This window comes from Dermacentor silvarum, chromosome 5 (assembly GCF_013339745.2).
Source record: "Dermacentor silvarum isolate Dsil-2018 chromosome 5, BIME_Dsil_1.4, whole genome shotgun sequence".
Classification (NCBI taxonomy): domain Eukaryota; kingdom Metazoa; phylum Arthropoda; class Arachnida; order Ixodida; family Ixodidae; genus Dermacentor; species Dermacentor silvarum.
Genome location: NC_051158.1, coordinates 148,753,848 through 148,779,412, shown reverse-complemented (window position 1 = coordinate 148,779,412; position 25,565 = coordinate 148,753,848). Strand labels below are relative to the sequence as shown.

Sequence of the window (25,565 nt, the reverse complement as noted above, 5' to 3'; positions counted from 1 at the left end):
CGGACGGGGAGTGCTCCTTGCATGGCCCACGCGGACCCTGAGGGTGCGGTCGTTCAGGAACGATGACAGGAACCGCCGCAGGTTGCCGCCAATGCCCAGGAGGTCCAGAGCCTGCTGGACGACCGCATGTGGGAGGCCATCGAACGCCCCCTTGACGTCGATGAGGAGGAGCATGGCGAGGTCTCCGCTGGCCCTGGCGTCCTCCAGGGTGGAGACGACGTCTGCGATGGAGTCCGCAGTGCACCTTCGGCGCCGGAAGCCTGTCTGCTGGTCCGCGAGGAACCCGCAGGCGCGGGCCACCCATTCGAGCCGTGCCAGAGCAATGGCCTCCATCACCTTGCAGGCAGCGGAGGTGAGAGAGACCGGTCGGTATGAGGACAGCTCGTTAGCCGGCTTATTGCTCTTCAGAATGGGGGCCACGATGGCTGTGCGCCAGGCCTCCGGCACCTGTCCTGACCACCAGATGTTGTTGTAGCAGTCGAGCAGGCGTCGTTGCTCACTGGTGGCCAGGTTGCGGAGCATCTGGAGTGTCACTCCGTCTGCTCCCGGTGCACTGCGACGCTTGCCCCTCCTCAGGGCCATCTGCAGCTCGTGGAGAGTCAGTGGGTCCTGGCAGATGGCCGCGATCTGGCTGGTCGCCCACTCCGGATGCAGCTCCAGCAGGCAGGTAGGCGGGTTGGCAGGGGGAAGTCCGACCGGCAGGATGGCCGCAGCGAGGGCAGCCGGGGGGGCGAAGTGGTCCGCTAGCAACTCCGCCAGGGCCGCCTCGCTGATGCCCAGCGAGATAGCCACCGCGAGGACGGGGTGGCGGTTGACCTTCCTGCCGGTCAGGGACTTTAGGAGGCGCCAGGCCAGGGGGCCCTTGGAGCGGTTCTCGATGGTGGCGCAGAGGCTCCCCCAGCTCTGGCTCCTTCTGCGCCTGGCCTGTCGTCTGCAGCGGGCATCCGCTCTCCTGTATTCGGTCCAGTGCTCTGCATTGCCCGTCCGGATTGCTCGGCGCTCCACGCGTCGCCTGGACGCACGGAGGTTGAGCAGGAGCAGATCCGGGGCAGGAGTATCGGGCAGAGCAGAGCACTGGACTGTGGCTGCCTGGGCGCACTCCATGATGGCACTCAGGAGGTCACAGCCATCTTCCAACTCACTGCAGCGCTTCCTGAACAGGGACCAGTCTGTGACGTGGTATGTTCGTGACCTCGGCCTTCTCCCACACCCGGGGGTGATCAAGATGGGGAAGTGATCAGATCCCCAAGTGTCGGGAGTTGTAGCCCAGTCATAGGAGCGCTGCTCGGTGGTGAGGGAGAGGTCGATGGCTGTGCTCACCCCACGGCGGACGTACGTGGGTCCTCCTTTGTTGAGTACCACCAGGCCTGCTCGGCTGATGGCGTTGCAGAGGTCCCTGCCTCGGCGGGTGCACCTGCGGCTGCCCCAGTCGGTGTGGTGGGCGTTGAAGTCACCGCACAGGACTGCATGTCCGCCGAGGCGTGCTGCAAGCCGCACCAGGCTGGAGGGGTCCCACTGTTGTCCAGGACGAACGTAGACGCTCGCCACAGTCGTGTCCTGTCTGTCAAGGCGTACCGTGACAGCACAGCACTCCATGGCGCCGCCTACGACGTCCGAGACTGGGGTCACCGAGTGGGCCAGGCTGCTGCGGACGTAGATGGCAGTCCTCGGCTTCCCCTTCTTGTGGGCACCCTGCAGGCAGGGAGCGTCCGTGCAGCTCTGCGTCGAGCAGGTGGTAGCGCCAGAGTAGCCCGTGTATCCCGGCAGCCGCAGGTCCTCGGCCACAGTGTACACCTCCTGCAGTGCGAGGACGTCGAAATCACACCGCAGGAGGTGCGCGCACAGCTCTGCATGCCGCCGCCGCAGTGAGTTGGTGTTCCATTGGAGAACACTCGGGCGGCGACGGCATTTCCCAGCTGTGGCTGGTGAGGGATCAGCCATGCTGGTTGACTGTGGTCGGGACTGCCACTGCCTGCAGGCAGATGGCTCGGAGGGGGCTCTCGGCAGGCAGCATCTCCCCGATGGCCTTCAGGGCGAGCTGCAGGCTGGCAATGATCTGGTCCCGAGGGTCCGGGCCAGGCATTGCCAGTGATGCTGGGGCTGTGGTGGGCTCGCTCCCAGGGGTGGCTGGCGGCTGGCGTCGCTGCTTCCGTGGGGCCGGTGTGGGTGGCCGTCCGGGGGGGGCTGCCTTCTGCTGGGGCGCCTGTGGGAGGCCGGCCAGTGCCTGTGCAAAAGACAGGCCCTGCACAGGCGTTGAGGTGGCCTTGGCCTGCAGGTTCTCCTCCCGGACACCAGCGCGGACTGCCCGGCGGGAGAGGGGAGCAGGCGCTGTTGCCAAGATGGTGGCCACCCTGCGTTCCTCCTGCCACCTGGGGCAGGCAGGAGTATTTGCGGGGTGGTGGCCACCGCAGTTGCGGCAGTGGGCCGCGTTGGGGCAGCTGTCACCCTGCTCGTGAGACCTCCCACAATGACGGCAGCTGGATGGCGAGTCGCAGGAGGCAGCCACGTGCCCAAAGCGTCCACACTGCTGGCACTGCAGTGGACGCGGTCTGGACGGTCGCACCCTGAACCGGAGCTTGTAGAGGCTCACATGCTCAGGGGGGACCGGCCCCGCGAACCGGATGGTGATGGTGTTGGCCTCCCTGGTAGCAGCCAGCACTGGGACTCCCGACTCGATGGCCCCCAGCAGGTCCGCGTCTGCGGGGATGCCGTCGGCGCCGTGGACAAAACCAGTGCTCCTGCCTCGCTCGGCAGGCTGCCGGGCAGTCACCGGTATTCCCCGGAGCTCCGTGGTGGCCAGCAGCTCCTCCAAGCACCTCTGGGTGGTGGCGTCGGCGGCCACGATGTTGCGCCTGTGATTGACTCTCACAGCGGCAACACCTGGCCGCGCTGAGAGCACCGCCGCAAGAGAGAGGCGTGGTGCTCCTCTGAAAGTGCCACCCACCACAGATGGGCGGAAGAGGGCCGTGCCAATGACCGCGGGGTTCACCGGGATGGCAGCACTCACTGGTGCCCTTGCGCGGCGGCGATCGGCCTTGGACAGCACCAGCTGGAAGCCCTCAGCTGGTGGTGCATGGGTGGTTGGGGCCTCCTGTGCAGCAGCCTTTGCTGTGGGTGTGCCGGAGCCCGCCAGAGTGGGCCTCGGGGCCGGAGGGGCAGCAGGGGGGGAAGCCTGTTTGGGTGCAGAGCTTTTCCCCGCCTTCTTCTGCTTCTTGTTTTTCCCCTCCTGCCTCGGTAGAGTGTGGTGGGGGGGATCCTTCAGGAACCTCGCCGCTGGGTGGGCGAGGCCGTGCTGCGTCGGACCGGCTGGGGCTCTGTCTGCTCGGGGATCGTGCGCGAGCCCCAACGGCACAGACTCGGGCGCGTCACGAGCATCCGCCGTAGCAGACGACGCAGGAGAGCTCGCGCCAGCCTCACCGGCAGCCGGAGGAGCGACCGTGTTGATGCGCGCGCCCTCCCTCGGGGAGAGCGCGAAGGAGGCAGCGGACGACTCGCCGGGCGTCCGAGGGGCGGCGCTGGTGCTCGAGGGGAGCAGGAGAGCCGGCGCAGGCGGCGGATCGGCGGGGGCGCCATCTCTTGCCGCGGGCGGTGACGAGGAGGCGGCTGAATCCCCCGGGCGCCGGGAGATGGCGCCGCCGTCGTCCCTGCTCTCCGGGCAAGGTGGGGCGGTCGGCGGCGGCAGCTTGCGGCGACCGGTTTGCTCCTCCTCCTCGCTCTCTGCTTCGCGCATGCGTTTGCGCGAGGAGGAGGAGTCCATGGCCTCCTCGTCGTCGGATGGGGGCAGCGGGGTGCTCGCCATGGCAGCAATGGCGGCGTCCTGCTCCTGAGGGGGGAAGGCTCGCTTGCGGGGAAGGTATAGCCGGCGCCACGTGTGTCTCGGTGACGGCGGGCGCGGCCGCGGCGGCAGCTGCTTGGGTGGTGGTGGCCTGTTTCTTTATCCACGCGTCCACGATCTCGGCGGCGCGCACCTCTAGTTCGCCTCGCTCACGCGACGCTTGTAGCGTCACGGGCACAAAGGTCGCGAGAGACGCGCTCGCACTTCGACGATGGCCCGCGCGCGGCGGGCGCTCTCCTGGCCTGCGGAAGCCCTCCATGCCGTTCGGCTCCGCAGTCAACACGCGAACCGCGCGTCACAGGGGGGCAAACACACTACACGCACGTCGCGCGCACAGCACCGACCACGCGATGCGCGCACGAGGCGGCACAGCCGGGGACGCGGCACAGATGTCGGGTTGGGAACGCCACTCGCGGAGCACAACACTGAAGCAAATCCACTCGTCGCACGATGCAATCCCGCAGGGAACACACGAGGTTGCGCGTTGGGACGCGCAAATCGTGCGCGGCTGCAGGTGACGTCGCCGACGATGGTGAGCCACGCGGCTCGTGCAGCACACGCCGGGGCGATGTGCAGGCACGACCGCACGGGAGAAGAGCTAGGCGCGACTGGCGAGGCGAGGTCGTCGGAGCGAGACGCAACACAACCTCTCTCTTCGACAGTCAGGGCGAACTCTCTCGCCGCGCGCCGCCGAACGCTGTATGTGCGAGTGAAAGGGCGCGAGGGACGCGCTCTTTCACGGGGAGTGAACGCACGGCGGAGAAGAAACGCGCGTTCTGCGCCGTGCTTCCTTAAGGGCTGCAGAAGTAGGCGTCTCTTTCCTCCTTTACAATCACCATATATGTAGAGCAAACGCGCCTTCTTCTCACGCACGAAAGGCCGCGGGGGGGGGGGGGGGGGTAAGGGAGGCGACGTTTAGCTGCGGCACCGAGTGCCTATTTATATCAGAGGCTCCGGCAACAGTCACCAGCGCCGCAGGCATTTTGAGCGAACGCGGGCAAAACGCCGACTGCGTCGACAACAGTTCTGCGCGTTGCCGGTGCTGCTGCATGTCCAAGTTTATACTGCTGATAAAGCTAATATCATTACTCCGTATAGCTCTCTACAAATTTGCTATCGCAATTGATGCTTCGCCTTTCAGGTGAAACTGCGACAACTTTTTTATATAAATACGCATTTGGTGCCGCAGCTAAACGTTGCCTCCCCTTCCTCCCTCCCTTCCTCCCGTCCCCTCGCGGCCTTTCGCGCGAGTTCTTCCGTGGGAAGATACGCTTAATTTGAAAATAAATTAGGCGTCTCTTCCCTCTTTTACAATCACCAGATATATATATATATATATATATATATATAGAGAGAGAGAGAGAGAGAGAGAGAGCAAACGCGACTTCTTCCGTCGCGCGAAAGGCCGGGGGGGGACGGGAGGGAGGGGAGGCGACGTTTAGCTGCTGCATCAAATGCGTATTTATATAAAAACGGTGGTAAAGGTGGTAAAGACTTCCGACGCTGCTCGACGAGTTTCCCGTTCCGATCTCGTCGAAAACCTCCGAGCCGCCCCAAGAGGCCCTGGAAACAGTCACCAACGCCGCGCGCGTTCGGTGCGAACGCGGGAAAAACGGCGACGGCGTCGACAACAGTTTTGCGCATTGCTGGTGCTGCTGCAAGTCAAAGTCTATACAGCTGATAAAACTACTATCCTTGCTCCGTATACTCTCGACTAAGTTGCTATCGCAATTGATGCTTCGCCTTTCGGGTGAAACTGCGACAATTGTTTTTTTTTTCTATTGCCGGACACGACGATCGACAGGTGAGCCCTTAACAGCTTCGCTGTAACGAGTATAAACAAGGGTGTATGATATTCACATCCTTGCAGAAATGGTGTTTACCGTACATGGCATCTGCAAGTCTGGTACTAAATCTAAACATTCTTCTAGTGATTGTATATAGGGAGTTTAAAGCTGTCATTCTAAAGCGCCAGGAGCATTCTGGAGAGTATAGTGACACTTCTAGTGATACACGCGATATCTTACCAAAGTGATAGCAACCGCGACAATGAACAAGCGATGTTACCGATCCTGTTTGCCACGGATTCGTGAAGTTGGAGGTTTCTTTGACGTACTGTCTCCAATTGCTGTTGTGCTTGCACAGCTAGCTGACTCACTGAATGTGGCAAAGTTACCTGTATCAAGATTTATGGTAATCAGGACCAGCGATACACATGCGCTAATGGTATCAGTAGCACGATACGAAGCACATTTCTAGTAGTTCTATGCAGCCAGCGAAACATTCACCACCACACAGCTTTTTTAACTTGCTCCTGACATATGAACTCAAATCAGCTTACAAACCCTCAATCGTGCTTCCAACCACCCAGAAACGGCACTTCTGCTGATCAGCAGCGCCAAAAACACCAATGAGATGTGTCGAAGCCTTCAGCGTCGTATCCCCCGACTCAGTTGTGGAGTTCTGGGTTCCTTGATTTAGTCCCGGTAAGTAGAGGTAATTTTTTTTCGAAGTACCACGGCCCGTACCCTGTTGTCAAGCAAACTTCGCCCGTGAACTGCCTCGTCGAGGCACTTGAGCCCTCGTCTAATCAAAGACGCCGAGGGCGTGAGATTGTGCATATAGATGGGCTAAATCATTAATATGACGCAGAAGGTGTGCGTTGCCCCTAAGTAGCCAGTGTAGCTCTTTTCCGGAGAGAAAGTGAATGTTGGGCAGAAGAATGGCAGTACTCCTAGAAGCAGAGTGTGGTGCTTACGAAGAGCGAAGAGGACGATTCAGAATTTCGCGCTGGTCGCACTGGTTTCTGGCGTTGTCGGTTCGCTTACTGTGACTGTGTGTGTTTTTATATAAAAGGTGATGATCACAAATCCTCCATTAGAGTTGCAATATGGTGTTGTGCGCGACGTAGCCTAGACATATTCATATTCACGGGCTACATGAAGACACATAGTAAAAAGCGTGCTCTCCGAAGCTTTCTACGTGTTGTAACAGAAAGTTGTAGTCGAATATAGGGGCCCATGGTCACCAACTGGGTTCCTTTCATTGCTGCTAATGTTAGCATGTACAATTCGCTCAATTTATTAGCGTGCTGTTCAAAACAATGGCCGCGTCATCCATGCACATCTAAGTATTAGAAATATACTTTTCTACACATATCCACCGTACCTCTTTTTTCATGCCTGGTACAGCATTGAAAATCTGAAACAAAGAGACACAAGCACACAACGTTTATTGTGTCCGACAAGATGTAAAAACAAACGAAAAATAAAAACACAATTTTATTTTGTTGCATTATTATGTTTCAACAAAATTGGCTCGTAGGTGTTGATTACAACGACGTCTTTCTGTGCTATGTCCTAAAGCTACTACAATCGTTTAGTTCACTGTTTCATATTTGAGAGGTTGGCTACAGCCGTTCGTAGAGTGACATGTTGCTAAACGAATACAAGAAAATTGTCTCCGTGTCTCCGTGTCACCAATAACCTTTTGCATGAAGCAAGTTGAGAACTTCAAACTGTTTAATATTTGCTCTCATATACTATAAAATGCCATGTTTTATTATCATGAAGGTAGTAGGTACCCTCTAGGTGACGCATACTGATTTTATCCTAAACGTGACTGTCGTCAGTTTTGATAATGGGCAGGCGAATTCTATTAACGCAAGGGCCGCGTGTCGGAGAAATCTGGCGTCAGCGTTGGTGTAGGCGTGGGCGCGGGCACGCCGTCGTCGTCGTCGGAAATAATCCTCCCGAACCAAATCATCTCGAACCACCCCAGCCAGGCAGGCCCTTCGCGTGACTGAAGGTGTAAGTGAACGAAATTGAATATCTCAAAGTACAATTCGTCAAAAAAAATGTTGCTGACTTCACCACAACTTACAGACGTAATAGCGTTTAATTTCGAGCGTGTCGTGTGACCAATATAAAAAATTTGCAGGACACTTAAACTTCGCATTGGAACCCGATAGCATTCAAAGGTTCCTGACTGCGTTTCGCGCTGCTCAGCAAGTGCAGCGCGACGCTGTATGAATGGTTGAAACGCTAGAAGTGGGGTATGCGTGTGATTTTCGGCGTAACAGAATTTAGTTTTTCTCTTATATTAAAATTACAACCCGACGCTAGCATGCCTGTAGGTTGTGTTTTGGGCTGAACTTTAGGATTTTTTGATCATTTTACCTTCAGAAATTCAGTTAATTGGGCATCGCCTCTGCACCACACGGAGGCCTGCGTGGTTCTGGTTGTGAATGATTTTTCGCCAAATGACGGTGTTTGCCAACACCGAATTTTGGCGACGTGGGACATTTAACGCTAATGCCTTAATACCCTTTCGCACGGTGTTTCAACAACCATTTTCCAAAATATTTCAAGGTTGCCTGTCGAAGATAGGACAATTCTAGTGTATCAGCTGGTTTACTTGAAGAGTCACAATTACTTGCGCAAAAAATTGAAATGCAAAAACGACTAATGAACAAATATTCAATATTTTGGTTTGGAACTAATTACCTTATGGGCCATATTGCAATTTACAAGTTCTAGCCGTGGAGTTAGTGTGAGTGATGTGTGCTTGGCCCAGTTGGTCTGGGCGGCTACAGATGGCGCCACGTGTCCTGCGCAGCAAGTAACCGCGCCGACATCGTTGCCTGCCCTGCCTGCTTCTGTTTCCGGCAGCCTCATCCTTTGTTCGTTTGGCCGCCATGGACGAGTCAGTGAAGCCATTGCCGCTGTAGTGCTCAGTCGGTGTGATGTGTGTGTAACATTAAGCCAGCATTAAACCGTTCCCTACTATGGGAGTCTTCCTGTGTCCAGCCCAAGCCTGACATCTGGCGCAGTCGACCCCGAACCTCTGCCAAGCCATTCGGCCACGGCAGCGCAAGAACGCCTTTTGGTCAACGCTTGCGTCGAACGCCAATCAGTACGCCTTTTCAAGCGCATTCGTCATTGTACTCACGCACTCACGCCGCCGAAGATTCACGCCTGAAGATACTCCAGCCATTTTACCGCTCGTCTGTGTTTACTCCGCATCAAAAGAAAAGCGCGGCCGTCATATGAAGAGTGCCATGAATGTTGACAACTAACCCTAGTTCACAACTAGGCTTAGCGCTCACTCGCCTAGTCTCCCGTGCGTCCAGCCTCGTTTCGCGGTGCATCATGCCCGGGATTATTTTGGGAAGAGCTTGACTCGACGACCATGTCGCGGCTCGGAGTCAACCTTATCCGCGAACAACTGGCCCTACGTGAGTTAGAGAGCACCGGCTCTAAGGAAGAGCTCATTCAGCGTCTCGAAGTCGACATTCACCAACGTCATGAGGCAACGCCGCGGTCAAGCATGGAGAGGGCGGATACCGCCGACAACTCGGGTTTGACCCTTGATCCCGCGACGCTTGAAAGTACACTTCCGTTGGAAGTCCGCTTCCGTTGAAAGTCCACTTCCGCTGTCCACTTCTGTTTCAACAGCTGCCACGCCCCTCGACTACAATTACCACACTGCCAGACCTGTCGTCATCGATTGCTTACATTGACCAGTCTCCAGCACAAAATGTTAATGTCTGGCTCAATGACGTTCGCCGGGTACAGCAGCTTGCCGCATGGGATGACGCCACCACCCGTCTCATTGCCACAAGTAAACTGAAAGGCACAGCTCGGAATTGGCACCTCGCTTTTGGAAATCAGCATTCAACCTCGGAAACGTGGAGCGCCGCCCTGAAGGAAACATTTTCGTCGGTGCTCACCCTCATCGAGTGGCAGGAACGCGTCATAAACATCAGACAGGGCCCAGGCGAGGGCCTGGAAGAGCATGCTTACGCAAAGCTGCGTGTGATTGAAAGCTGCCCCGTCACCCTTGCCGACGCCCAGAAGATTGATTATCTACTGCAAGGGCTTCAAGAGCCACATGGCATTGCAACCATCGCGGCTAATAGGCCGTCAACAGTGCGTGACTTCATGTCCACGTGCAAAAGCCTAGACAAGTGCGCTCAACATGCCCACGATAGGGCAAGCGTAAAGCAACCGGTGCTTCCACAGAAGCCACCGCCTCGTTCATTTCAAAGTGGCAATCCAGAATGTCAGCAGTATAGCTTCCAGCCACCAGCTCCGCAAACAGCTACAACAGCACAGCCAAGACCGCGCATTTCAGATTTCCCCAAGGAACAACAGGAGCGAAGATACGAGATATTTCTGCACAGTATGGGGCCCCAGCATTTCGGAGCGGCCACAACATCGCACAAGCGGTCTGTTACAAGTGTAAAGAGTTAGGACATTTGGCATCAGCATGTCCCTTGCGTAGAAACAGGGCACCACGAGCCCCATCGTCAACCATCCCTGATGCCCAACAGCCACGGGCCTTTCACAGTATGTCTGACCAGCGTGAAGGCTCCCAACATCAATGTCCATTTTTCACGGCGACTGTTCCAGGAGTCGAATATGAAGCAAATCCGGACTCTGGCTCAAACATGACATTGATTTCTAAAGCCATCCTACCTTCTGCAATGATCTTGCCATGGACTAATTTCCCTCTTGCCATCGTTGGACGTGGTACAGTGCTACCAGTTGGGTCCGCCCTCCTTAAGATAACTATTGGCCCTATCACTGGTGTGGTTGAGGAAGCAGTTTTGGAGAACAACGTCCTGCCCCTTATTCTGGGGGAAGACTGGTTTTTGGCAGCGCTAGCCCGTTTGATCTTCCAGCCACCAGAGCCCACTCAGCTGCAACATACAGCCACGGGTGTAACGCTTTTGGCCACTCAGCGTATTGTCCCGCGAATGGCCAATGCCGTCACTTTAGCCCGCTCAAAAATTTTGCGCCGGCAGAAGCAACGTCAAAAGACTGTCTACAACGAGAACCCTTATCTTCGCAAGAAGAGCCTCGCTGGCAAGCTTTGGCGGCGATGACAGTGCCGTTGGACAGCAGCGCTGCCACACTACAAGTCTGCACTACGGTGCCTGTAACCATCCACCCCGAACTTCCACCAGCCAACCTAGGCAGCCAGCTCTCTTCTGAACAGCAGTATGTCATTGCTGACATACTGGCCAAGAACAATGCAGTCTTTTCTCGCCATGAAGATGACATTGGTCATTTTACAGACATTCGACACCGCATTGATTTGCTGCATAATACTGCGCCGTACAGCCGCAGCCCTTACAGATATACGCTAGAAGACAAGCAATTCCTCGAAAGGCAAATCAAAAAGCTCCTTGCTCAAAATATCATCCTCCCTGGATCAGGCCTGTGGGCATTGCCAGTCGTTGTGGTGTCTCGCAGTGGAAAGAAGCGCTTCTGTGTGAATTAAATTCCACTCAATGAACGTACGATCAAGGTTGTACACCCCCTACCACTGGTAGATGACATCATTCAGGACATCGCTGGCTGTGCCTACTTTGCCACAATGGACATTAAGTGCGCCTACTGGCAAGTCAGCGTGAGACCCTAGGAGTAAGAGAAAACAGCATTCATCACCCACCACGGAAATTACATGTGGACCCGAATGCCATTCGGATTAAACAATGTACCGTCCACATTTCAGCGAGCCACGCATTTGGTATTCCAAGACCTTCGGCCTCACCCGGACAAAAGCGGCATACGAGTATATCTCGATGACATCCTTATCTACGCAGAGTCATTCGCCACATTCGCAGACCTTATGCAAGAAGCCCTCCAGTTGCTGCATGCCAGTGGACTTAAGGCCTCACTTGACAAATGTTCCTTCGGTCTCGCTGCATCAAATTTCTTGGGTTCATCATATCAAGCGAAGGCCATCGCCCGGATCCAGAAAGAGCAGCTGCCATGTGCCGTATCGCTACTCCCCAAAACTATAAAGAAGTCCTTTCCTGGATACTGACAGCCAGCTTTTACCTTCGATTCATCAAGGGCTTCGCTAAAGTGGTAGCCCCTCTCCAAGCCCTTGTCAAGTCTTCCACATTTCTGTGTCCAAGAACTGAGCAAAGTGGTCGCCCCTCTCCAAGCCAAGAACTGCATGATCGCAAGTTAAGTTGTATGTGCCTCCCTGATCTGTTGCACACCTTTCGTCCAGCCTTGAACGAAAGACATCCTCCACTACAGTCCCTGATGATGAAACTGCCATCGACCAGACACAGCCTCACCCTACTAAAAAATCCTATTTAAATTCAAACAGGGTTATACAGGTTTAAACTGGTTTTAACGGGGTCCTGTTTGGCAACATACAGGTGTAAACAGGACCCGTTTACACACAAACAGGTCTGAACGGGGTCCTGTTTGGCTTGCAAATAGGTTTAAACGGGACCCTCCCACACAGAAATAGGTCTAAACAGGGGCCCCGTTTAGCGAACAAACAGGTTCATACTGGGCACTGGCACCAAACAGGGGCCTATTTGGCCCGCAGGCAGGTTTTAACAGGAAACTCCGACACAGAAATGGGTCTAAACAGGGGACCCGTTTGGTAGTTAAACCAGTTAAACTGGCTCATAGTGGTCCCACTTGCACCAAAAAGGTCTACTTGTAGCTGTCATGCTCGATTTAATGCTTGAACTATTTACGGTAAAATTCGATTTGAAATTGGTACACACGAGCGAGCGCTCCGCAAACCCTAACGACAGCCGCTTCGCGTCGGCGCTGGGGCACAACCAACGGCGCTGCCAAACACAGAGAAAAAAAAAAGAAAGAAAAGGTTAATAAATAAGAAAAAAAAAACAAATAAGCCAAAACAGGATTTGAACCCGCGTACCGCAGATCCCAAGGCAAGCGTCGTAACCACTCGGCCACGCAGCCCCGCAGATCCGGCGGAAGCTGTCCTCACTATTGAAAGGAACGTGGCTGGAACCCGCCGTATAAGATGCATAATATCGAAATACTACCACAGAACACCCATACAAACTGCCACATACTACGCCGTCACGATACATGCGGTCACCAAAGGGCCGACAGTGGGCAAAAGCACGAAAGCATGGTCGCTTTCGGTGCCCTCAGGAGGCGCTGCCACTGCCCCAGGGGCTTGACCGTGCTGTTGCTGCCTGTTGCTGTGTGTGCGCGCTGCATTGAGGCAGGTCGATGTGGATGTTTAATCGTGTGTACGCTGTGCCGAGAGAAAATGTCGTGCCCCTTGTGTGCTTTGATGATCACCTAACCCCTGGGACCGCGTAACGTAGCTCGCAGTACCTTTCGCGTGGTTCGCCGATGTCGATTATCGTAGTTATGGCCCGCTTGCGCTTTCTTTGTTCCCGGCCTCTGATAATATCGCATCGGATCACAGTGCACGGAACAATTTGTTGAGCTATTACGTGCTGTAGTTCATCCGCAATTCAACAGTGTTTACGTCGGAAGGATCGTCGTGCAGTCGACGCCGCGACCTGACATGAAGGAGCGTTTGCCGACTACGCCTAGAAAGGTAAGTCCGGCGCTTGCGCGCAGTTTTGTAGTCAATGGTTCGTGAAGTGTGAATTGTTATACGGATCACGAGATGATTAGTAAAGCGACCACAATGATGAATGTGTTTTTCGAATGTTCGTTCATTTCGCAGTGCACATTTAGCGAACAGTCTCACAAAAAATGTTCTGAAACGTATTGGACGTTGCCAGGAGCTTTATCATGTATTTACTTTCTGCTATAACGTATGCTAAAGGTGATTGTTTGACCTGAATGGTAAAGAAAAAAATCAAGCAGGGAAAGTTACTGCTTGTGTACGTAATTTCTGTATAGGTATTTCTAGAAGTACAGCCTTCCGCATTTGTAACTATATTGCGCGAGCGTCGATCATGGGCCATTTTAGAGCCTTCAACGGCGATACTTAGCGAGACCGACAAAAGTAAACAGAGGCGCATAAAGCACTCTCCAGCGCAAGCGTCATCTGCTAAGCTGCTATTCTCGGGACGACGCACACCCATTTCATAGTATGCTGGTGCGATATAGTTAAAAATGCGGGAGGCTGTACGTCAGCTAACGGTTGCGCGAGATGGTACTAGATTGTTGTGTCTGACGCATGGCCAGATTTTAGCTTGTACGCGAATTCTACTACATATAGTGTCGCCAGACAGGCTGTATTTCTTGTGTTGGGTGTCCTGTGTGTTTTCGTGTGCTTGTAAATGTTTATTTCAGAGAAGCCGAGATTACAACAGCCGTGTTTCTTTTTCATCGAATTTTTTTTTCTGCTGAAAAATAGAGCGTTTGTTCTTGGGGTAATTTCCAGTGCATCGTCCTTCGAGACAATGCTTTGTTCCACCGCATAAAGAAATTCGATTTTGGAACACTTCATGTGCTAAGGAATTTTCTTCGTAGTACAATTCACATTTAACTTCCTACAGATGTGCATTTGTGTGAAGCTTTTGATAGATTTATGTTTGCTGCAGTTTCATTTCAGTTAAATAACCGCTTGTGATGTAACAATCAGATGTTTGCACAACCAGATGCAGCTTCGTGTAGTTTGGTTGTATGAGACTTTTCAGAATGTAACATGATCTTGTTAACTTGCAAGCTTGCAGTTTCAGCAGGGATTACAGTAAAATGGAACATTTCTTATTGTTTAGGGATGTCAAGATTTCGTGAACCAGAGGCACCGCATAGGAACCTAAGACATTTCTGCAGCCGGAACAGCACGGCAAAGCATCTGATCTGCATGCTGCGACAAGGTGTGTACAAAATGGTCCCTGCCACTTACTCAAGCTGTAGGTTTTGTTGGTATAATTCATACCTGTCAACTCTCCTGAATTTTTCGTATTTTTCGTGAAGATCTCTAACGAGCATACCAGAGGGGGCACTTGCGTTAGGCCAGTTTGTTCAGATAAATTTCTTAAACAGGCTAAATCGGCAGCAGCAAGAACACTGCAAATGTGCTCTGGTGATATAAACCAGTGTTGTAAGTTCTGGTGTTTCAGTTCGCTGCTGCTTTGTGTGCTGTTAAATAATGGTTAATTATGTGTGTATCAATGCAACAGTGTGGGTGCTGAGAGGAAGCTTTAAAAAAATGTGTGCTACTCGCCAATAAAAAATTTTTGTCTGCAGAATTTTTACAAAATATAAAGTTCACAGGTTGGCATGTATGACATAATGTACAGCACTGTTGCTATGAATATGCTATATTCATAACTTGCTGTTTCGGTCTACTTGAATTGCATATTTTGAATCTGGCCTACCTTCAGTTTAATCAGTTCATTTAAGTAGCCTCCTCTGAGTTAAATGTAATTGGAGGCTATTGTAGAAATTCATGGTGCTCCCTACTGACTGCATTGTGGCAATTTCTTTAGGGACCATCTTGTGAGGCATGCATATCCTTTCATGTCTTGCTATGATTTGCCCAACAAAAGCAGCAGGGCTTTGGTTACCTTTGTTATTATGCATTCTTGTAGACTTCTGTTTCTCTCTCTTCCAACATATGTGCATGCGCAAATTCTGTGTTCTTAATTATATTTCTGTAAGTTGACCTAATTGTGTATTACATTTTTAAAAAATTTGGCGGGAGCGAGGTTATTGATTCCCATAATACTAGAGAGAAGGGACCTCAGACCAAAAGGCCACAAAAGGTGGCTTAAAGTGTTCGAAGCTCAGAATTTAACATTCTGTCTCCTAAAGCACTACCAGTATGAAACTGTTTCTAATTGCTTTGTTTTTATAACCTAGCTGCCCGATTTGCAGCCACATTGTGAGAGAGTATGTTTTTTTCTTGTTTTGTTTGAGTTCTTTTGTTGAATGTTCTCCTTTTTAGTTCAGAAATTTTTTCCTACCACCTCATGCAATACTCCAACTGGAGCCTATGAGGTATGTTTATAAATAAATAAGCAAACAGGCATGCAACAAGCTGAGGCATGCAACAAACCATGCAAATCAGTCCCTAAAAAGCCATAAAGAGGATCTATTATTTTTAGCAGCTGCCTCAGTCGTACTGTGCTCACTGGCGCACTGACAAAAACCATTGCAGCAGCAAAGCACTACTCTAAACATTTTCCTTTCAACATTTTTAACTCTCATATGCTGTCTTCTCCAAATCGTGTTGAGTGCATCTGGAATGTTTCGGCAATTGTTTTTACCTGAACCATTATGCAAAGCAATCATGCAAAGGTTCAGCTTGTTGACTGTTGCTTATTTATACCTAGCCTGATCTGTGGAGTTGACTGTATGCTTTCTTTTTTTTTTTTGCATACCTGCCATGGTTGCTTAGTGGCTATGGCGTTGAGCTTCTAAGCACGAGGTCTCGGGATGAAATCGTGACCAAGGCGGCTGCCTTTCCAAGGGGGTGAAATGCGAAAACACCTGTGTACTTGGATTTAGGCGCACGTTAAAGAACCCCAGGGGGTCCAAATTATTCCGGAGTCCCTCACTACGGCGTGCTTCATGATCAGACTGTGGTTCTGGCATGTAAAACCCCATAATGTAATTTAATTTTTTTACACAAGAACTAAGGTTTCTTTTAATGATGCCACCTTTTCACATTACTGCATAACCACAAGTTTGTCGAAATAATTGAACAAATGTCATTAGTCTTCTGTAAAAGCAAACTTGTCTTGTACAGCAGCTCGAATAAGCCATTTTCAGTGCAATAGCAGGCTTAGGATGTTGCTAGAAAATTGTGTCGCATAAGGATGTGCTGCATCAGAAGGCACGCTTCTTGTTCATTGTATTCATTCTAGCATTATCTCATCTCTATGTTCCTTTCAATGGTATTCACTGTGCACACATACTAAAGAGATAAGGAACATCCACAGTGCACGCATACCAAGGAAGTCACAGTCAGACAGAGAGCGATAGAGCACAGCACGCTTTCACTCTCTGTCTGTCGCTTATTTCCCTCACGTGAGCACCACCAAAATGAAGTTACCGACTTGCCCAAGCTTCAACTCTTGTGCTTGGTGTTTTTTGTCTACAAAATGCCCATAAGCAAGTCATAGTGGTGGTGATTTTCGCATGTATGGAAAAGGCTTATTCAATTCCAGAACAGCTTCATTTGTTCTAGGCATAGTAAAGAACTTGCCAGTGTTTATTTTAAAGGCTGAATTGGTAGAAAACTATTGTGGTATTCCTAATGGCACCCTTTTGCATTAAGTTTGTGCAGATGCTTGAAGCTTGTACTATGTTGATGAAAATAGAGTTGAAGCTATAGAAGCATATTTGTCAAAATGTAGTGAATGCTTCCCAGTAGAAATCCGGAGTTATGCTTCTTGGGACACTTATTGGTTAGCCTTATTGGGTAATGCGATTAGCCTTATCGATGCTATAATGTTGCAGGATGGCCAGCGTTACAAAAAAATTAACATCATTGTAAGAATACATGTTCTGCAATAATATTAGGATTGGCCCCCCCAAGTGACAACGCTTGCTTACACTATATCCGGGATAAACCAGGTTTACTCAGCCAGACAGCCATCCGTGCATGAGGGGGAGGGGGGGGGGGCGGCAAAAAGGGGCTTTCGAGTAATCTTCAAGTAGATGGCTTATACATCAGATCTTTCTTACTGTGCATGCTATGTTGCTCAAAGTCAAGTTAGCTATGGGTACAATGTCTGCATTTTATTACTGTTTATGCCTAATGAAGGTTGCTTTGTTCATAGTGTCACTTTCTATATTGTTTCTCTTATGGCACTAAGCTCAATTGTTTTAATGCTGCTATAGATATGGCTGGGCCTGGTGATGAAGTGTAAGCAGAACATGCTATGCTGCGAATTGGTGCCAATCTTCACATCCGAGTTGTTCCCACGACAGTCAAGCACCACTGTGATTTGCTTCATTGGCAAGGTAATATACTATGGTGAGCTTGCACCTCAATATTGGTATTGAAAAATATGTCAAGTAAAAGACACAAGAGTTGGCCTTTATGAGAGATACACTCATGTTCTTTTTTTAAAGAGCTCTTTTAGCACTGTTCTTTATGGGCATGTTTTCAGAGAATGCTTATACTCCTTTATTACAAACTGCCATGGAGCTAGTTTGTGTGTTAAACTAACACTCTTTCACTAAGAAAAAGTCCAGTTTTTACTCGCACAGTGATGTGCCAAGGACGAAAGGGGTGGAATGGATCAATCTGAATGCATGTTGCTCACACAAATACAAAAAGGGAGCATGGTATGGCTAGCGCGATTTGTTTTACAGTGATGATAAGCAGTCTCAATGTCTAATAATTCTATTGATAGGGAGCTAACACACTGGTTCCCCGTCATTTGAATAAGGAAAGATTCACATATCTCTGAAGCACTCTGGTCCTTATATTTTGCCACATTCAAGTGGTTTTTAAATATGGGTGCACATTGCACTGAGAGCAGTGCAATACTAATGCCAACTGACCCACACATCAAGTTTGCGTGGTTACGCAGCCTGTCATTTATACATTTGGCTTGTTTAGCCAATGTAGCATCTACTGCACAATAATGGTATGTGATAGACACTGCACCTGTGTACTCTATGCTTTTTTTGCATTCAATTTTTTTCACCGGTAGTGATGCATGCCTTTTCATTATTTATGTGCCTACACAACAAGCCAAGCTTGTTCTTGGCCGAGAAAGAATTCTAGGAAAAGCCTACGTGCTGCAACTTTTCTTGGAACGAAACTAGCTTGGCCCGTTGGGTTAGGTTAAATGGTTCGATGGGTTTTGGAGCCCATACGGGTTCCTTGCTCACACTAAGACACATAAGCTTGTAGACTGTGCTTCTGTAATTTGTACAGCTCACTGACAGTGCAGGTGCAGGCCTCATCTTCTCAAAGAAGCTGACTGACTGCACCTTCCACGGAGCAGGTGACTCGGGTTGAGTGAGGCACCAGTGTTGGTGTTTGTTCCCTTGTGCAAAACAGCAGCTTTAGGTTCATTGTAGTTGTAGGAAGACAAGTTACACATAACTTCCATGGTTTGAGTGGGCGCATTTCTCTTGGGGCATCAAGCTTTTTTTTTCCAACTGTCTGCATGGGTGCTTCAGTAGCATTGGTGTGAAGTTGGCATAGTTGTGCATTCAAGAACTTCTGAACAATGACCTGCTGTAGTTAGCGCTGTGAAGATTGCATCGTCTACCAAGCCTTTGGTTTTCTGTTGGTGTACTTGTAATCGTGCTGTCAGTAATTTCTCGGCTTGCCGAATTATCTTGAGGCCCCACACTGACACTATCTATGTCTTCAAGTGCAGACTTTTTAGGATAAGGTTCTTCGCTTTGCAAATGTGGTTGTAGGAAAGGTGGCACTTACAGGTGCCTATTCTGGGCATTATTAAAACAAGCCAGCGAATCTTGGTTACGTCTTGTCCATAGTGTATAGCAGTTAGTCAAGGGTTGAGAAAATTGCTCTCAGTGGTAGCATGCTGGCAGTAACTTGGTCATTGACCACATCCTCATCATTATGTTACCTGATTAGATTAATTTTCGTTGAAGCTTTGACAAAATTTTCCTACAGAAGTTATGGATAACACATTTTAGCCAAGGCACATTGGTTCGTCTTACTCGTGTCCCGATTAGAAATCTATAGGTGCCACCTTTCCTTCAACCAGACTTACAAAGCTAAGAACCTTGTCCTGAAAAGTTGGCACTTTAAGACATCAGTAGCGTCAGTGTGGAGCCTCCGGATAATTCGGCCAGCCGGGCAGAAATTACTAATAGCAAGAGTTCAAGAATGCTGACAGAAAATCAAGGGCTTGAAAACTGACACATTTGCAAGATGCCAACTAGAGCAGCTCTATGTCCACTTCATAGCGACGCTAACGGACCACCTGTGCAAACTGTCGCAAGAAAGCTTGACATATTAAAACAAAAAAAGCCTGTTTAAACCAAGAAGTTAACTTCAGCTTGTCTTCCTGCAAGCCCACTAAACCTGGAACTGCCATTTTGTGCAAAGGACTGAACTTCAACACTGCAGGATACTTCACGATATCCTGGCGAGAGTAACCTTCACCGTGGAACATGCCTGCAGTCAGCTCCTTCTGAAGTAAAAGAAAAGGTCCACGTGGCGTAGCTGCCATGGTGTAACCCTGGAATATGTTTCTGCTCCACAAATTGAGCTTCTTTTTTTCAGTGACCACAATTGCATTATTATGAAACGGAATGCATTGACAGGTTCAAACTCAGGGTAATGTTTTTATCTGCATGACTTTGTGGCCAAAAACTGATGAAAGGAGGTGCAATGCGACTATTGAACCTGTCCAGGGGACAGGGACGTCAAGAAGTTTTAAATCCATTTGCATAGGCTAACAATCGCAAGGCAAACTGCTGCTATTGCGTGAAAAAGTACCATGCACTTCTTACTTCAAGGAATAGTGCCAATCTTTTTCAGCTGTAGTTAGCACCATGTGTGTACACTGCACATATAATTTGAGTTAAATGTAAGGAAGGTATTGCAGAATAGGCCATTTATAACTAATGGCCATAATTTTGGCATTAGTAGATCTTTGCTCAGACCATCTGACAATTTCTTGAAAGTATGAAATTTTTGTTTATGTAGCTGCTGTCAGCATATTCTATATTATCATTTGGTCTTATGCATATACTGTTTGCTCTAAAAAAATTGAATTCTTGAGTTTCACATGCTAAAACCACGATATGATTATGAGGCATGCTGTAGTAGGGGACTCCGGAGTATCCCTTGAACCCTTGTTAACTCAAACTCTGATATCTGAACATATCAGTTAAGTCGAAAATTTTTTCGTGGCTCTGTATCGACTTTATGTATATTTGACCTCTTATCTAGCAATGCTTCTGTGCTGTGCTCCGGGTATCTCGAAATCTTGACTGCAACACTGTAGGGAAAATGTTATCACCCAAAGGTTTCCATACGTTGTACGCAGCTGCGATATCTCCAAAAGTTGCAAGATCGCAAGTTTGTAGCAAATTCTGCTTCATTCCATGCCACTCTTGTCATCCACTGTTCACGACCGGCAGAGATCTCATTGGTAATCCGGGCAGAGTGTTTCTCTGACCCCTGACAAAATGCAATGAGCATGATAAGGCCTCCCGCTTTTTAACTATATTACATGAGAACACTATAATATGGTTGTGCATCATCCTGAACGGGACATCGCATTAGACGACTTTTGCACAGGATAGTGCTTGGTGCACCTGAGAGTACTTCTACATGTCTCGCTGATTATTGCGCCTTAGAGGTGCTAAAATGATGCGGGGTGGACGCTCGCACAATATGGATAAAAATGCGGGAGGCTGTACACCTGAGCACCACAACATACATGCTCATGTGTACGCATAGAGTTGTCAGCTTGCTCATCTCCTGTGCTCTGTGTTTCTGTGTGGATCTGCGCGCTAGGCCATACCGTGTGCTGCGCCGAATGTTTGGCACGTTATTGGTATTTTTTTCATTAACAAGTTCAGGGCCATGATCTTGTAGCAATGCGTTGTCTGATGCAATTTCTAATCGTGCTTCGTCAGTTGTCATAGTGACACTGTGCCCACGTTATCTGTACGGGTTTGATGGAACATCGTATAACAGCGCTGTGTGAGAACGGATCACAGAAAGAATGCACAGAGGACAATCGCCGAACTTCAGCTGAGGTTTACAGCAGAAAAATTACACAAGCAGCAGTTTCTGCGCAGAAACATTGGACAAAATACCGCCATGGCGCACATTGTGTCGCCACGATCACAACAGATGGTCATGTCATACAACTCTATGGAACATCCTGATCTGCGCAAGATCAAAGACACATTTGTACTACACGTTATGCAATCAAGTTACGCTCTTCAAGCCCGCCAACTTGGAAACCTTTTGCAAATATATCTCTTCTCTTTTTGACAAATTAAGTGATGCGGTGCTAATGCAACCTTCTCCTTCCTTTTTTCATGTGAAATGCCTCAAGCAATTCACTCTCTTTTTGATCCTTAAAACTTCCTAGTATACAAGTGTCGTCGTACACTGGAGTGCAAGGACACCTTTTGCAATGGTCAGCCGAGTGACCCCCTGCTACGAAAGCCGGCACGGATGCTCGATGCTCCCTCAAATGGTCATTAAAACATCTACCAGTTTGGCTGACATAACACCTGCCACAAGAGAGCGGGTTGTGGTAAACCACCTCCGCCTGGCAGCGTACGAAGCCCTTAGCATGCTGTTTCGCACACTTATGTGAAGTGCGTGCACTGTTCACTGCACGGCAAATTCACCCCAGTTTTTCTGAGCGGAGAACACTATGGGAAGGCCGCACTTTCCGGCCACTTTCTTCAAGTGGTGGGAGAGGTTGTGCAAATAAGGCACCATTAACGGCTTCCTTGACCATTCTTTATCGGCTCCCCTGCTCCCCACACCAGACCTTACTTCACCAAATAGGCTTTCAACAACAGAAGCGATTGTTTCACCAGGGAAACCCGCCTGCTTGAGCCTCTTGGTTGTTTGCACTCCGAGCTTTCTGATGCTCACATCACCATTCGAGCGCGGATCTGATACTGTTCAATGCGATGTCTCTTAACAAGTTTTGAGTTCCAATAATCCCATAGTCTCCTCCGCTCGGAAAAACTGGCACGAATGTGCTATGCTGGGAACAGTACACGCACTTCACAAAAGAGTGCAAAACAGCATGTTAAGGGCTTCGTACGCTGCGAGACGGAGGTGGTTTACCACATCCCGCTGTCCTGTGGCAGTTATGTCAGCCAAACTGGTAGATGTGTTAATGACCATTTGAGGGAGCATCGAGCATCCGTGCAGGCTTTTGTAGCGGGGGGGTCGCTTGGCTGACCATTGTAAAGGTGTATTTGCACTCCAGTGTACGACGACACTTGTATACTTGGAAGTTTTAAGGATCAAAGAGAGAGAGAATTGTTTGGGGCATTTCATATAAAAAAGAATGGAGAAAGTTGCATTAACATCGCGTCATTTAATTTATCAAAAAGAAAAGACATATATTTGCAAGAAAAGGTTTTGAATTTCGCGGGTTTGAAGAGCGTAAATTGATGATGGGGTATAACGTGTAGTACAAATGTGTCTTTAATCTTGTGCAGATGAGAACGTTTGTAGTGCTGTATGACATGATGACTTTCTGTTATGATCGCGCTGACAATGTGCGCCATGGCGGTGTTTCGTCCAATGTTTCTGTGCAGGAACTGCTGCAGTAAACCTCAGTTGAAGCTCGGCGATTGTCCTCAGTGCACTCTTTCTATGTCCCGTCCTCACATGCACCGTTATAACATGTTCCATCAAATCCATACTGACAACATGGGCACAGTGTCACTATGACAACTGACGAAGCACTATTAGAAACGGCATCAGAAAATGCATTGCTACAAGATCGTGGCCCTGAACTTGTTAATGAAGAAAGTACCAATAACATACCAAACATTCGGCACAGCCCGTGGCATGGCCTAGCACGCAGGTCCACACAGAAACACAGAGCACAGGAAATAAGCAAGCTGACAACTCTATGCATACACATGAACATGCATGTTTTGGAGGCCAGGTGTACAGCCTCCCCCATTTCTAGCTATATCGTGCGAGCATCCATCACGCGTCATTTTAGTGCCTTTAAGGGACAATAATCAGTGAGACCGGCAGAAGTACTCAGGTGCACCAAGCACCCTCCTGTGCAAGAGTCATCTAAGGTGATGTTCCCTTCAGGACGACGCACGACCATATTATAGTGTTCTCGTGCAATATAGTTAAAAAGCAGGAGGCGGTACCTTCTCATGCTCATTGCACTTTGTCAGGGGTCAGAGGAACACTCTGTCCGGATTACCAATGAGATCGTGGCGTAGAAAGAAGCAGAATTTACTACAAACACCATCATAACATGTTCCATCAAGCCAGCAACCAACTAGCCCATCTAAGTCTCATAATTATCAGTATGGGATAAACCAGCCAAACACGTATGCTAAAGCCACTATTCCACAACGGTATTTACTTTGCTGGCAGAAAGGTAGCTTCCAAGTAATTTATTAGCGTGACGTGTCCATGCTGCTTTTTAAATGTGTATTTTATGCTTGTACTACTTCTGTTGCTTCAATACTATTAACCGAATGAGTGATGTCTTTTTGATTATAACACTTGTTTCAGTGGCCCGCTAATTGTGACAGTTTATTCTACCACAGTAATGCATGTTCGCTTAGAATCATAGCCATATTGCCTGAAACCAGTTACCTTTGAATGAGATTTGTTAGTATCTCCTATATTCTAAATGCTTACCCATTCTTATCTGTGTGAACATACGCAAAACTGCTTTTGCCTTTGTGTGAACCTGTTGCACAAGTGAAAAGAAATTGTTGGCTTTTCTTTACTTTTTCAGGTGCCCTGCAAGCTCTCACCAAAGCAACACATTCCACTGGTTTTCTGTCAGAGTACCATTATAGAATTTCGAATAAACTATGCTTGTCAGATGTGTGACATGCCCCGTCTTAAAATCAGAGCGCTTCAGTAATAATGTTTGAATGGGTGTACATAAAAACACACGTAAAGTATACTTATGTATTTCTTTTACAAGTCCTCTTCACCCGACGTTTTTCCAACTTAAAATTACGCTTTGCTGTACATTTGTTTTATGCACAAACCATTACAGCAACACAACACTGCAGTAAAATGAGTACAAATGATAAAGCATGCAGTACACCTGCAAGAATTACATTTGCATACTTGTAGTACATATGAAAATGAGCTACCGATCTTTTTCAGGTTGCATACTCTTATAGGTCATACATGTCAAGCGCACTCATAGGTCACACAAAACTCGTTCAAGGCTGATCTCAAATCTCAGTGACTTATGTTAAGTGACATCGGACCAGTCTAAAGAAACCTGGCTCAAATAGGGAAATAAGTAGGTTCGAACAGGGTCAAATGGGAGTGGACTAAACGGGGACAAACAGGTCTGGGCTAAATGGGTTCAAACGGGGGCAAACAGGTCTGGGCTAAATGGGTTCAAACGGGGACAAACAGGTCTGGGCTAAATGGGTTCAAACGGGGACAAACAGGTCTGGGCTAAATGGGTTCAAACGGGGTCCCGTTCCATAATCCTATTTGATGAAACCCGTTTGAAATCAAATAGGATTTTTTAGTAGGGCAGCGCCAACAGCGTGTGCGCCACCTTCCCCGTCACTAGCGAGACTTCGTGCTTGAGTGACTGTGGACGCTAAGTTCGATCAAGGGACTTGGTCACCTGGACGGGGGTGGATTGTGAGTGATGTGTGCTTGGCCCAGTTGGTCTGGGCGGCTACAGATGGCGCCACGTGTCCTGCGCAGCAAGTAACCGCGCCGACATCGTCGCCTACCCTGCCTGCTTCCGTTTCCGGCAGCCTCATCCTTTGTTCGTTTGGCCGCCATGGACGAGTCAGTGAAGCCATTGCCGCTGTAGTGTTCAGTCGGCATGATGTGTGTGACATTAAGCCAGCATTAAACCGTTCCCTACTATGTGAGTCTTCCTGTGTCCAGCCCAAGCCTCACATTAGCAAGGCCGTGTCACGGTTCGTTTATGGAAAGCGACTTTAGGTAATATCGCTGGCCATGTTTTCTATTCAAATGAAGGATGAGAGCATTTGATCTCAGAAGTGAAAGAAGAATGTATATTTACATATAGAAAGCGGAAACGAACAAAACACACATAAACAAAGGATAAAAAATAAAGAGCACTCTACACTGTTTATAACAAACACGTTTCTCACTAATAAAGGTCACCGCAATTTTAATACTACAGTTATTAGGTGTGTCCGACTACACAAGGACAGTGGACAGAGAGCGGGGTGCGGCTCACCAACAGTTTGGGCACATGGTCGCGTAGGTGAAGAGCGCCGAGCCGTCGTCGAAGGAAGACACTGGTTGCTCCTTGAGCGAACTCTTGGTTGTCACGCATGGTACCTTTTGCTGGCTGTGGAGGTTA

The 25,565-nt window shown here is 49.4% G+C and overlaps 1 long non-coding RNA gene across 2 annotated transcripts; it reads left to right on the top strand.

The window, feature by feature from the left end:
* The first annotated feature begins 12,769 nt into the window (after nucleotides 1-12,769).
* LOC125946061 (uncharacterized) lies at nucleotides 12,770-24,739 on the top strand. 2 transcript variants are annotated; one of them, XR_007467369.1, is made up of 4 exons: nucleotides 12,770-13,195; nucleotides 14,331-14,432; nucleotides 17,407-17,542; nucleotides 23,985-24,739. It is a non-coding gene; the product is annotated as an uncharacterized LOC125946061 (long non-coding RNA). The 2 variants fall into 2 exon arrangements; XR_007467368.1 differs by having other exon boundaries at nucleotides 12,775-13,195; nucleotides 17,407-17,529.
* The last annotated feature ends 826 nt before the right edge of the window (nucleotides 24,740-25,565 follow it).